This window comes from Thalassophryne amazonica, chromosome 14 (genome assembly GCF_902500255.1).
Source record: "Thalassophryne amazonica chromosome 14, fThaAma1.1, whole genome shotgun sequence".
Taxonomy (NCBI): domain Eukaryota; kingdom Metazoa; phylum Chordata; class Actinopteri; order Batrachoidiformes; family Batrachoididae; genus Thalassophryne; species Thalassophryne amazonica.
Genome location: NC_047116.1, coordinates 91773801 through 91787121, shown reverse-complemented (window position 1 = coordinate 91787121; position 13321 = coordinate 91773801). Strand labels below are relative to the sequence as shown.

The following is a 13321-nucleotide window of genomic DNA, read 5'->3' as shown; positions in this document are numbered from 1 at the left end:
ACAAAGTCCAAAGTGGGCCCAGTGGTAATAGGAGCACTATGAGCTGTAACCCCCAAAATGGAAGAGTGGCTCCAGCAGATTCCAGGCACATCAGAGATCTCTGTCCAGGCCAGTACAGTCCTAGGAAAATCTAAGATACTGTGCCGACCCCTCAAACTCCCAGGCCTCTTTTCAACGTGCCAAAGTTTCAACTGACAGAAAATATCTAAAACTATTGCATGTTTTGAGGTGATCTTTATTAAGTAAACGCATACACTTCACAGGGTCACAGAAGTGAGATAAAAATTAAATGACTTTTATTGATCTCATAAAGAAAAAATATCAGGTGCAGAAGAGCACCACATATGTATAAAAGCTGCATACAGTCCAGTTGCATTCTCACATTGGCATAGAGTACAAACAGCTTATGTGTGCCTGTTCTGCGTTCAATAAAAATCTGAGAGAGCGAGAGAGAAAATGACGTTTGCTGTGGGAGAGACATGAACCTTTGATGTTGAAGGTGAACACCCACAAATCCCCTTTTCAAACACACTCTGATTGTACAGTGGCTGCTTCTGTCTGAAAGGATGGCAAACCAGCATCATGCGCAAACACACCACTTTAAGTAAGTGGATCATGGACATGGATTTTAAGACTGTGTGCTGGTGATGAAATGGGGTGACACTGACTACTGCACCTACTCAGTCATCTGGACGAACAATGATAGACATCCATGAGGTAAACTCGAAAAGCACTCGAAACAGTACAATTGCGCTGAAGTGACAAAACTCAGATGATCATCAGATTTTTATTTTTATTTATTTATTTATTTATTTATTTATTTAGCAAATACAGATTCTCACAAATCCAACAACTACAACAACTACTTTTTTTACTAATAGCCCAATCTCATAGCCTTAAGAGTGTGCATATCATGAATGCTTGGTCTTGTTGGATTTGTGAGAATCTACTGAATCTACTGGTACCTTGTTTCCCATGTAACAATAAGAAATATACTCAAAACCTGGATTAATCTTTTTAGTCACATAGCACTACTATTATTCTGAACACTACTGTATGTGTGGTTACTGTATTTTCCACAGTATATGTTTTTTGTTTGTTTGTTTTTTTAACTAGGTTGTGACTTATACTCAGGTGTAACTTATATTCTGCAAAATCATACATCATTCTTTTGTTAATAATTATTACAATAACCATTTGTATATAACTTTCACAGGAATCAAGGCACTGAATAAAATAAACTCCAATAATAAAAGAATAAATGCCAGTAACATGAAGTACATGACAACACTGCACAAAAATCCCAAATTAATGAGCTGAAAATACAGAAAAAGTTGTGACTTTTACTTATCTCTTTTGCCTTAGTTGAAGACTCCACATGATCACAGATTTTTGTCAGTTTGCATGTCTCTGTTTTTCCAGGATTAAAGGAAATGTATTTAGCCATTTTTCATTTTACAAAATAGTGAAATTACGAAATTTATCAAAGGGAAGCTGCCATTAAATTTTGTTCTTACTGGAGAAATGCCATTTCTTTCCCCTTTTTCCATCAGGTTCTATAACATCATAACAGCAATGCTATAATAATTACGTTGTTAATCGCAGTGCAGAATGTGATGCTCATTCAGCCTTGGTGGGGGCACAGTTTGCTCTCTGTGAGTTCCTTCTTCCAAATTACATTGTTCTTCTTAAACCATTCAGAATGGAAATCCTGCACTTAAAGAATCGTTTATGACAGATGGAGAGACCCTACAGTTAGCTAACAAGCTGACATTATCTCAAATGGAAACTGGGAACTGATCAGATGTGCAAGTGGTGAACAGATAAACACTCACAGAAAAAAAACAAAAAAAACAATGAACCACTTTTTTTATACACGGCCATGTTCTACATTTATAGGTGTGACCAGCTGTTGTTGTTGCCTGAAAGCTGAGTCGCTCAAAAACGGTCAACAAGGAGCCATAAAATATTGTGAAAGCTATTACAAAGTACATGCTTTCAATTTAGAGCAGCACCATGTTTTTATTGTGTAAACAATCATTTGCGAAGTGCCTTGGCACCAGCGATCGTGAGCGGGGTTGACGGGCGCTGAGTGACAGCAGGAAACAGCAAAGTGTTTGAAGATAAGTAGCTGCCTGAGAGGAAAAGTGCTTGAGAAGAAAGCGCTACCCGTATAAACCCCAGCTGATGACAGCCAAAAAGTCGGCGCACCTGGAGTTCAGCCCTTGGTCCTCCAGCGAGAGGAGATAAAACACTCACGGTGCACGCGGGTGGCACCATTAGGGAAGCTGATCAAGTATTCAACGTGCTTGTGCCATCTCAGTGTGCTTGTCTTTTTTGAACCTGCATCAAATCCGGCTGTCCTGGAGAGGAGCCGTGTTGCAGTCGCTGTGTTTGTGTGTCACTGGTGGCAGAGTTGCTAAAAGGGCGATGTGTCCTCATCGAGTAAATGTGCATGAATACCCCCCAGGGAGTTCCTGAAGTGGGGATCGTTCAGGTCACTGACCGCATGCTCCAACACCGAATGCCTATGAGGCAGTTCCTCTCCGACAGCTATTAGTATTTTCAAAGGAGCGTAAAGCACAGCATGTGTTGCACACAGCTCTCTGATGGCAGGCTTTGTTTTGATGGAAGCAATGCTCACTGCTTGCAGCTCTTAAAAATACTGCATTTGGACAATTACAAAGTTATGATTATTTTAGATGAATGCCACAATAAATATATAGGAGTTGAAAGCATCCACTCAAAGTAGAGACTTTTAATTCTATTTATTAAGACAAATACCAGTGGCCTTGGTGGCCACCAGACCTACACTATGGAGATGATAGAAACAAACAAACAGGCTTATTTCAAGCTAAATGTAACTTCATCAATTCCTGCTCCTAATTTCCATCATGCATTTGATGATGTGATTAATCTCTGCAACAATCGCAGTCATGTCCCGCAGGTGACAGACAAGCATAAAGAAGTAAATCTTATATAGGCTCTGATGCCCAGTACTTAGACTCTCATTGGCTTCAAGTTGTAAATTCGGAGGATGAGACTCCTCTGGAGGGGACAGCAGTTACTTCCTACCCATTTACAGCTGGGTGGATTGAGACAAGGACATGAAATGTTTTGACTAAGGACATAGACAAGTAGTGAGACCAGCAATTAAACCCAGGATATTGCTCAGGTCCTTATCTCAGTTACTGCCTGCTCTACATATGGGAGTCTGGTTCTTTATGCAATGATTAACAGGTCCCTTACACATTTTTTGAAGATTTGGTAAACTATTCATTTTTAGAAGGTTTATGAAATGAGAAATCCAAAATATGTTTATTTTTTTTTAAATCTTGGATTTTCCAAATTGGTGACCTTACAACATCGTCACGTTCCTTTTGCAAAGTTGTTTTGTTGTTGTGTTTTTTTGTTTTGTTTTTTTGATTTTTAGTAAGCCTATTAATGGACAAAAATTCCAAAACACAGTGTTTACATATTTTTCCAAACGTTGTCATGGGGACATCATGGACTTCTAAAAATGGAAAACTTTGATAAAATAACTTTTCACTTTCTGAACTTCAAGTTAACCTAAGCTCAAGATTGAAGTGATTAAATAAGAATTTTGGAGGGCAAGAATCCAGAGATACTAATTACATATTACTGAAGCTGATGAATAGTATAGTGTGTGCTGCTATTTTGGCTTTTTATTGTGAGCAGCTGATGTCATTGAGGTATTGTTGTATGTGATATGTTGATTTCTTTATATATTAGTGACATTGCCAGGGTTTGTGCAAAGATACGTATCTACACGTATCTACAATAATTCATACTGCCACTGAGTCAAGACTACAAATGGAAATACACTAATCTGAGACATTTTCCACCTTGCTCACCCATGGCAAACAGCTGTCAAATTATTTCTATCTTCCACATAAAGAACAAGAGAGTACAGATATGTGGTTTTCTGAGTCGATCAATGGAATGCACGCTTTTCAGAGATCAGAAGTTTCAAAATGGGGTTTTCTGTTATGTTTCGGACGCGGGCGGAGAACCGACCCAGCGTTTGAAGGACCAAGCATAAAATAAGCAGAGCACGGTTCAAAGGATAACAGAATTTAATAAACATAACAGTGACATGCTAAACAACTAAAACGTCCGCGGTCTGGTGAGGTGAAAACACGGCGCGCTCTCAACAGCGCAAACGGTCCGGAGCCACAGCAGTTCGGACCCAGGGACCCCGCCGACACCCCCCAGGTGGCCGCGACAAACCGAGTCTGTGAAGAAAGAAAACATGAGGTGAGTCCAACTCCACACAGTGAGACACAACTCAAAGGTGCACGCAATCAGCAAACACTTCCTGGCTTAAATCTATACATCAGCTTCTTACCCTGCAGGCACGGAACAACACAGTTCAAATCTCCACTGCAGCAGAAGCTGATTAGACAATTAGCATAACGTGACAGCTCACTAACACAAGGTGTGAGGGACACCAAATCCACTGTCATTACTTCATAAAAGTCATCAAAACCTAATTACCTCAGGAAGTGTGCTGAAGAGCGTGAGACCTCACCCAATCCTCCTTCACAGACTGTGGCGTCAACCCTGGAGCGGTCTCTGCGTCCGTGATGGTGAGATTGTTCTCCTGACGTCGATCTCACACGTCTGCTCACAAGGTCGAGTCTCTGGCAATCACACACTGTGCATTCAAGGTTTAAATGCAGCAATCTCTGATTATGACAAAATACACCACAGCTGTGAGTCCTGATGACCTGCACGTGATAACAAGCCTCAGGTGTTCAGGGTGAGGTCCTGATGGTCAGCCACTCAGTCCTGAATGCATACCACCTGGAGGGAGAAACAAAAAACAAAAACCAAACCAGCCAAACACCCCAGCCCACCACATTTTCAGAGTTTACTGCTGTTTTGAAGCCATGCACTCCATCTACCTGTTTTGTTGCTGAGTCAAACAGGTATACCAGCAGTTAGCCACAGCCCAACTCAAGACGTACTGGGTGCGCAACCTGAGTGCAGCTCAGGAAATGGTATTAAAGTTGTCAGATGGCCCTATCAGTGTCAATAAATAAATTCACACTTTGAGTTTTGTGCCATTCATTTGAAGTCTCTGAATTGGACTATTGTGGGTTTCCAATGACAAACCAGCAGGAACAAAATATTATGTAGTCATAGATACCGTCAAAAAGTGTTATTTACTGTAGCAGAAGGGATGGTACCTGCTTTGCATTTCTTCACTTTCAGTATCTGTCCCTCCAAAAAGGAAGTGAAGTGGAAGCAATTGCAATGTTTATTTGAACCTGACATAAATGTTACATTCTGTAGTTTTCTCTCTCTCTTTGTCTCTTTTTTTTTTTTTTTTTTTGGTCAAGTCAAAAGATGAAGTTGACATGGTCGTAAGAAACAAACTGCATGAGTGAAGGCCGGCAGACTGCTCAACTGACAGCCACTCTGACATTTTCCATTTTATCATAAAACAATGATGATGTGACACATAAAACAGTTTTTAGAGGTTGGAAAGGTTACACGGAAATAGCCATTTAAAGAGCAACATAAAGGCTGAAAAATGCTTTACTGAATTCATGCTTCTGGGCTATGAATATGATTATGTGGGGAGATTGCTTGATTATTTTGAGACATTTGTCCTGTTTGACGTCATCAGGCACAAACTAACAAAAAATAATCACATACATAAAAAATAAATTAAAAAAATCAGCGGTCTGACCATGCCGCAGTGCACCGTACTGGACAGCTGCCTGTCTGTCTGTGTCCTAATTAAAGCCAATATACAAAGGTTGACTGAAAAATTCTACCTCCTTTCACAAACAAGCAAAATACTCACATGAATCTGCTAAAAGCCTGGAGTGTTCTCTATCAGGCAGTGCCCTTATTTTCCTCGTAGTCACTTTTCCTTTCCACACACTTATACCAATGCAGGACATGTTTTTGCATCACTTCGGTGATGAAATAATGTCTTGTCTCAACCTCGGATGCTTGCACCATTGCATCATTGGTGTTACAGTGTCCCTTCAAGTGTTCTTTTACCTTGAGAAAAAGCAAAAACTCAGAGGGCAAGAGATCATGGCCCGGTTTCATAAAGCAATCTAATCTTTCAGTTTGCTAAACTTACTTAGACAACTACAGTTAGTTGCCCAACATTATCCATCTAATCACCATTTCACATTGATGGTTAAACTTGTAGATTAGCCATCTTACCTTAGTCAATGGTTTTCACTGGCTTAACGGCCTAACGCGTGTCATTGCCAAGAGACAGCTCCAATGCGCAACCGTTTTGTTTACTTCCAGGTTGGCTGTTGTCATGAACTATCCAGCCTTTGTTTCATTAACATTTCCGGACCCATACGAACAGCAGAATGTCTTACTTAGCTCTTAGCCTTTTGAGCAGTTTCACTCCTCAGTTTCTTCTTCGACACTTCTGTCAAGCCTTTTTGTGCACACAACATTGCTCATTGTAACAGTGACACCCGGTGGCTCATGTGAGAACTGTCACAAACACATCATGACAGTCGTCTGTTGCAACCATGACCAAAATTAGAAGAAGCGCTCCTTTTGAAGGAATACGAGTGACATAGGGCTGCTCTTGAGTGTTCTAGCAAGTGGTGGTACTTGATAGCTGCCATTTTTTGAGGTAACATTTTGGAGACTAAAATAAGCTTAGCCTCCTGGACTGTGTTGCAAGTGTGGTAAGATCTTGTAGTATTTGAGTCATTACAACACATCCTGTGTTTGTTGACTCATTTGTGGACAAGCATTGCCATGCTGAAGAATTGCATCTTCTCCCAGAGAAACCTGCTTCAGGGTTGCACACAGCTTTTGAATGGTGTCCACATATCAGTTGAAGTTCATCCACCAGCACTTGATCTTGTGCGTCAATGACTGTTATGGGGGGCTGCTAATGGCATGTTCATGAAAACTCAATGTGGCTGGATTTTGCTAACTTAAACTTCATGCCCAACTCCTGATTATCATCATGGCAGTCCCTCATTGGCAAGGATGGGTGTCTCTTAAGTGATTCTGAATGATATACGTAGAAAATCTACATTCCACAGTCTCTCTAGAGATGTTTGTGTGTGGGCTTGTTTAACATGAGAATGTTGTTGCACGGCAACAAACACACTGATCTTGACAGATGCTTAGCCTGGTCAAATGGTTGGGAAATGCCACACGATCTGATTCTAACAACCTGCTGCAGTCTTCATCCGTTTTCATTAACAGTGGGTTACAAACCTTCACCTCCATTGCCTGATCCACCATTGAGAACTTCTTGTTTCACCAGGCATGAATGTCGATTTGTGTACAACCTTCCAGCATGAGAAATTCAATAACAGCAATTTGTTTCAAATGCACATCCATGTGCGTCACCATATTTTGACAACTATTGTGCATGCGTTACTTCAAAGGCAGTTCTGTGCATGCCTGAAATTGCAGGCAGGTGACATCTGTTTGATGATGAAAATACACTGGATTATTATCCCAGTTTCACTTCAATAGCTTGCATGCTGTTGAAACAGTTGCATTACAGACAGAATCTTTCAGTTGACCATTGTACAACCCCAATTCCAGTGAAGATGGGACGTTGTGTAAAACGTAAATTAAAACAGAATACAATGATTTGCAAATCATCTTCAACCTATATTCAATTGAATACACCGCAAAGACAAGAAATTTAATGTTCAAACTGATAAACTTTATTGTTTTGTGCAAATATTTGCTCATTTTGAAATGGATGCCTGGAACACGTTTCAAAAAAGCTGGGACAGTGGTATGTTTACCACTGTGTAACATCACCTTTCCTTCTAACAACACTCAATAAGCATTTGGGAACTGAGGACACTAATTGTTGAAGCTTTGTCGGTGGAATTCTTTCCCATTCTTGCTTGATGTACTACTTCAGTTGTTCAACAGTCTGGGGTCTCTGTTGTTGTATTTTGGGACTCATTTTTTTGCCTTCTTGCTCTTGGTTGGGACGGTCGCATTTTTCTTTCCTCCTCCCTCCCCAGCTTTCCTGCTACTGTAACGTGTTTTTCTGTGAGGCTGCCAGCCCTGCTCCTCTGGAAACGGCAAAATGGATCTGATCAAGTGGTCTCTGAATGCAATTGACACTATTTTTTCTACAAGACACTCGGGAGCGGAGGACCCAACCTGTCCTGCAGGGACACATATGGCGGGTTATGTGATGGACAGCTGGCGGAGGTGGCAAGTCATGTGCCCGTACACGTTGTCTGTGGAGGACGTTGAAGATGTTTACTTATTTGGAGCTGTGGTGACTGGGTTTCTGCTGTGTGGAGCGGCCATAGCACTGGTTTACCGGAAAATTAAGAAGGTGGAGGCGGCATTAATTGGCCCGTCCAGGCTGCCCCACATGATCAATTCGATTGGAAGGGCAGTGTCAGCTCAGTCGGCGGGTGTTAACCGCACATTGGAATCCATCTCGGGGAGAATGGCTGCATTGGAAAACCGCTTTGATTGTCACTAACGACCACATCTCTTCTCCTCTATTCAGATGTATTTGGGAGCCACTCTGAAGTTTCAGACAGTGGAATCATTCAGGCGTCTGTTAATCTGGATATCTATTTGGTTTCCAAACACCAGCTGTCCTTCAAGGCCGCTGGGATAAAATCCTCCCCCCGAAGAACACTCCTGATGCCTCGCTCCTCATCTTACCCCGCATCTCTTGTCTTTCCCTCTCCCAGTCCTGCGATGTTGACTGTGGGACCTTGGACTCTGGTGGACTGATTCAGGACTGGGATCCCCCCCAGGATGGACAGATAAGGCCTGTTGATGGTGCCAAGGGTGGCCTCTGGGCTGTCTGTCTGAACACTGGACACATTCAAGTCTCGGCTGTCGTCTGTTGTCTGCTGTGATTGTTTACTGTTTTTCTGTGACTGTTTTCTGTGCTTATGGGTTTTTTTTTTTTGCTTCAGTGGTCCTGTGTGTGTTCAACACAGCAGCAATGGAGGGTTTTTCTTTCCCAATACTTTCCTTGTGTGTGCTTTTATGTGTGTTTATGTACCGGACCGGCTTATGTGTGTTGTTGTTTGTTAAGTGTGTCATGAAGCCAGTCAAGGTTTGCTCAGCCCTGCTCGTGACTCAGGGCAGGGACATACATCTAGAGCTGGGTCCCCGGGTGCCGTAAAAGGGACCTCTGCTCCTAACTGGCAATTAGGATGGGTTAAATGCAGTAAACACATTTCATTGTGCAGAGAACATGTTCCTGTGTGCATATGACAATAAAACTCCTTTGAATCATAATGTGCCACACATTTTCAATGGGTGACAGGTCTGAACTGCAGGCAGGCCAGTCTAGTACCTGCACTCTTTTACTACAAAGCCACACTGTTGTAGCATGTGCAGAATGTAGCTTGGCATTGTCTTGCTGAAATAAGCAGGGACGTCCCTGAAAAGACATTGCTTGGATGGCAGCATGTGTTGCTCCAAAACCTGGATGTACCTTTCAGCATTGATGGTGCCATCACAGATGTGTAAGTTGCCCATGCCATGAGCACTAACACACCCCATACCATCACAGATGCTGGCTTTTGAACTTTGCGCTGGTAACTATCTGGATGGTCTTTTTCCTCTTTTGTCCGGAGGACATGCAATTGAACGTTGAGAAATATTGTTCTTAAACTGTTGGGCTATTTTTTCATGCAGTTGTTCACAAAGTAGTGATCCTCACCCCATCTTTGCTGGTGAATGGCTGAGCCTTTTGGGGATGCTCCTTTTATACCCAATCAAGACACACCTGTCTACATATAAGGGCCTACAGTTGACAGTGCATGTCAGAGCACAAACCAAGCATGAAGTCAAAGTCTGCTGACCTCTGAGACAGGATTGTCTCGAGGCACAAATGTGGGGCAGGTTACAAAAACATTTCTGCTGCTTTGAAGGTCTGAATAAGCACACTGGCCTCCATCATCCATAAATGGAAGAAGTTCAGATCCACCAGGACTCTTTCTATAGCTGGCCTACTGTCTAGACTGAGGGATTGGGGAAAAGGGTCTTAGTCAGGGGGGTGACAAAGATCCCGATGGTCACTCTGTCAGAGCTCCAGCATTCCACTGTAGATAGAGGAGAATCGTCCAGAAAGACAACCATCTCTGCAGCAATCCACCAGTAATGCCAGTATGTTAGAGTGTCCAGACAGAAGCCACTCCTTAGTAAAAGGCACATGGCAGCCCACCTGGAGTTTGCCAAAAGACAAAGATTCAAGTCCTTGGTGTGAATGCCAGGCATTGAGTTGGGAGGAACTAAGCACCATCCCTATGTTGAAGCATGGTGGTGGCAGCATCATGTTGTGGGGATGTTGTTCAGCAGCAGGAACTGGAAGACGAGTCCAGGATTGAGGGAAGGATGAATGCAGCAATGTACAGAGACATCTTGGATGAAAACCTGCTCCAGAGTGCTCCTGACCTCAGACTGGGTTGGACCGTTCATCATTCAGCAGGATAAACACCCTAAACACACAGCTAAGATATCAAAGGAGTGACTTCAGGACAACTCTGTGAATGTCCTTGAGTGGCTCAGCCAGAGCCCAGACCTGAAACTGACTGAAGATCTCTGGAGAGATCAGAAAATATCTATGTTTCCCCATCCAACCTGATGGAGCTTAAGAGGTGCTGTAAAGACAAATGAGCAAAACTGCCCAAAGATAGGTGCACCAAGTTTGTGGCATCATATTCAAGAAGACTTGAGGGTGGAATTATACCAAAGGTCCATCAACAGTATTGAGCAAAGGGTGTGAATACCTAAGTACATGTGATTTCTTTGTTTTTTATTCATTCATTCATCTTCTACCGCTTAGTCCAATTAAGGGTTGTGGGGGCTGGAGCCTATCCCAGCAGTCATAGAGCGTGAGGCGGGGTACACCCAGGACAGGATGCCAGTCTGTCGCAGGGCCACAGATAGACAACTTCGTTTTTTTTTTTTTGTTTTTGTTTTTTATAAATTTGCAAAAACATTTCACATTCATTATGGGTATTGTTAGTAGAATGTTGAGGAAAAAATGAATTTAATCCTTTTTGGAATAAGGCTGTAACATAACAAAATGTGGAAAACATGACACACTGACATCCAGCTATTATTCAAAAGGATGAACATAAACATTGCATTCATGTTTAAATAATTGTTTCCATGTTTATGCACAATGGCCTATAGGAGCCCATACATAACTGAAAAACAATACCATGATTTTTAATACAAATCATTGCATTTACAGCCATTTTTTCAGTTGATGGGTTTATGGATATTTCCAAGTCACTGAATATGGCTCAACAGCACAATGGGGTTCAGCCCCGTTTAGAGTGGGATTGCCAACCCCACTCTGAACAGGGGCTTTGCAGTTGTTTCACAGCACCCATTCTGTGAGAGAGTGAGATCGGGGCCGTTCTTTGACTTCCCAATCCATATTTTCCTCTCTAGTAACAGGCTTGAAACAGTGACTTGTTCACAGTCACCTTTTTCCAACTATTTGACCACCTCTCAAAAACTCACAGAGAGACATACTGTGTGCAGAAGCAGAATTTTTGGTGTTTTTTTGGCAAAACACTGTCTTTCTTTTACATGGCAGGATGGAGCACTTTTCACTAATTTCTCAAAAACTGACACACTGATCTTGATAAAACCTGTTAAAGATTTTTTGTTGTTTAAATCCCTTTTTTTTTCAGGTGGAAACCCTCTAGATTCTGACATTTTACAGTAATATATATATATATATATATATATATATATATATATATATATACACACAGTAGTGTTCAGAATAATAGTAGTGCTTTGTAACTAAAAAGATTAATCCAGGTTTTGAGTATATTTCTTATTGTTACATGGAAAAAAGGTACCAGTAGATTCAGTAGATTCTCACAAATTCAACAAGACCAAACATTCATGATATGCACACTCTAATACTCAATATACACAAATATACTCAAAACCTGGATTAAGAATAATTTGCCAAAGAAAAGACAAAAAACTTTATTAAAATATTTACTAATTAAATATAAATATGTAAAACATGTTACCACTTTTGACTTTCTCTAATGGAATTTTGGTGTTTCGATGTCGGTGTTTTCATTTGGTGTTTGGAAAGACATTTTGGTGATAAAATACAACAACTGATTTTACATAGTGTCCTGCATTTTAAAAGAAAATTGTGCTGTATTATTCAGGACTTTGTTGGGAAAGTGTAGGAACACGGACCCGGGGGCGTAAATGAACGGACAATGGAGAAAGTCAAATAACACTTTTACTGTTGTGAAATAAGCACAACAAACACAACCTATTTCAATAACAGACAATAAAGCCGAATCACAAAAGTGTCATGTGGGCAGGCTCGAAGATAGGAGACGTCTGTCCAAAGCAGAACCGGAACCACACGATTTCCTCCGCCACCGAACCCCGGGAATACTGGAGCCGCCAAGTCCTGAACTCCCAGGTGGCCACTGCCTCCGCTTGTCGGATCCGGTACTGCTGGCGAGGAACAGAAACAGTCAGATGTAGGTGCGCCTGCACCCAGCAACACGTATGGTGGAAAAACCACCTCCACCTCTCGTCAGGAAAACACTGTAGTTCAGGAATGTGAGTACTTATCCAAAATACAGTCTCCTGCTGTTCTTTTCTCTTTCTGTATGAAGGCAAAAAAAGTATTTTATGGTCAAAAGGTAATCTGTTTGGCTGGATACGTTACCATCCTTGGTAGAGCGATATCTCGGCAGAGAAGTGGAGATGACGTCTTGCAGATATACCGCTGCGGATCAGATGATTGGTAACAGCTGTCGTAGGTGACAGCTGTCACCCTGGCTGCTCCTGTGAGATGGCAGCGCCCTCTGGTGCCTGGAGCCCACACTCCAGGCAGGGTGCCCTCTGGTGGTGGTGGGCCAGCAGTACCTCCTCTTCAGCGGCCCACACAACAGACTTATTATCTTTATTAGTTAATAATTCCAACCAATAGTCTTTGTGTGCCAAGTTACAGACAGGACACCTTCAAAGATATCAATTTTTTTGTTGTTTTGTAGTAATTTCAAAATGATTTGTGTGATAATTCATTCTTTTTTTCTTCTTCTTCTTCTTTTTGAACAGGGGTGTTTGACATTTAAAGCACAATTGACAAAACTAGGGATGTCCTGATCCGATCATGTGATCAATAACTGGGCCAGTCACGTGGTTTCAGACTTGATCGAAATTGCATCCCGATCAGGAATCCGATATAGATTTTATCCTCATTATTTTGATCAGCTCTATTTCAAGCTCATTATTGCAGATTAATGGGCCTTTCACGCATCAGAAGTGTCAGATTTCTTGCTTAACT

The 13321-nt window shown here is 41.7% G+C and overlaps 1 protein-coding gene across 1 annotated transcript in view; it reads left to right on the top strand.

Moving 5' to 3' along the window:
* thsd7ba (thrombospondin, type I, domain containing 7Ba) overlaps positions 1-13321 on the top strand; it is a 553518-nt gene that overhangs the window by 223614 nt on the left and 316583 nt on the right. The window lies entirely within an intron of this gene.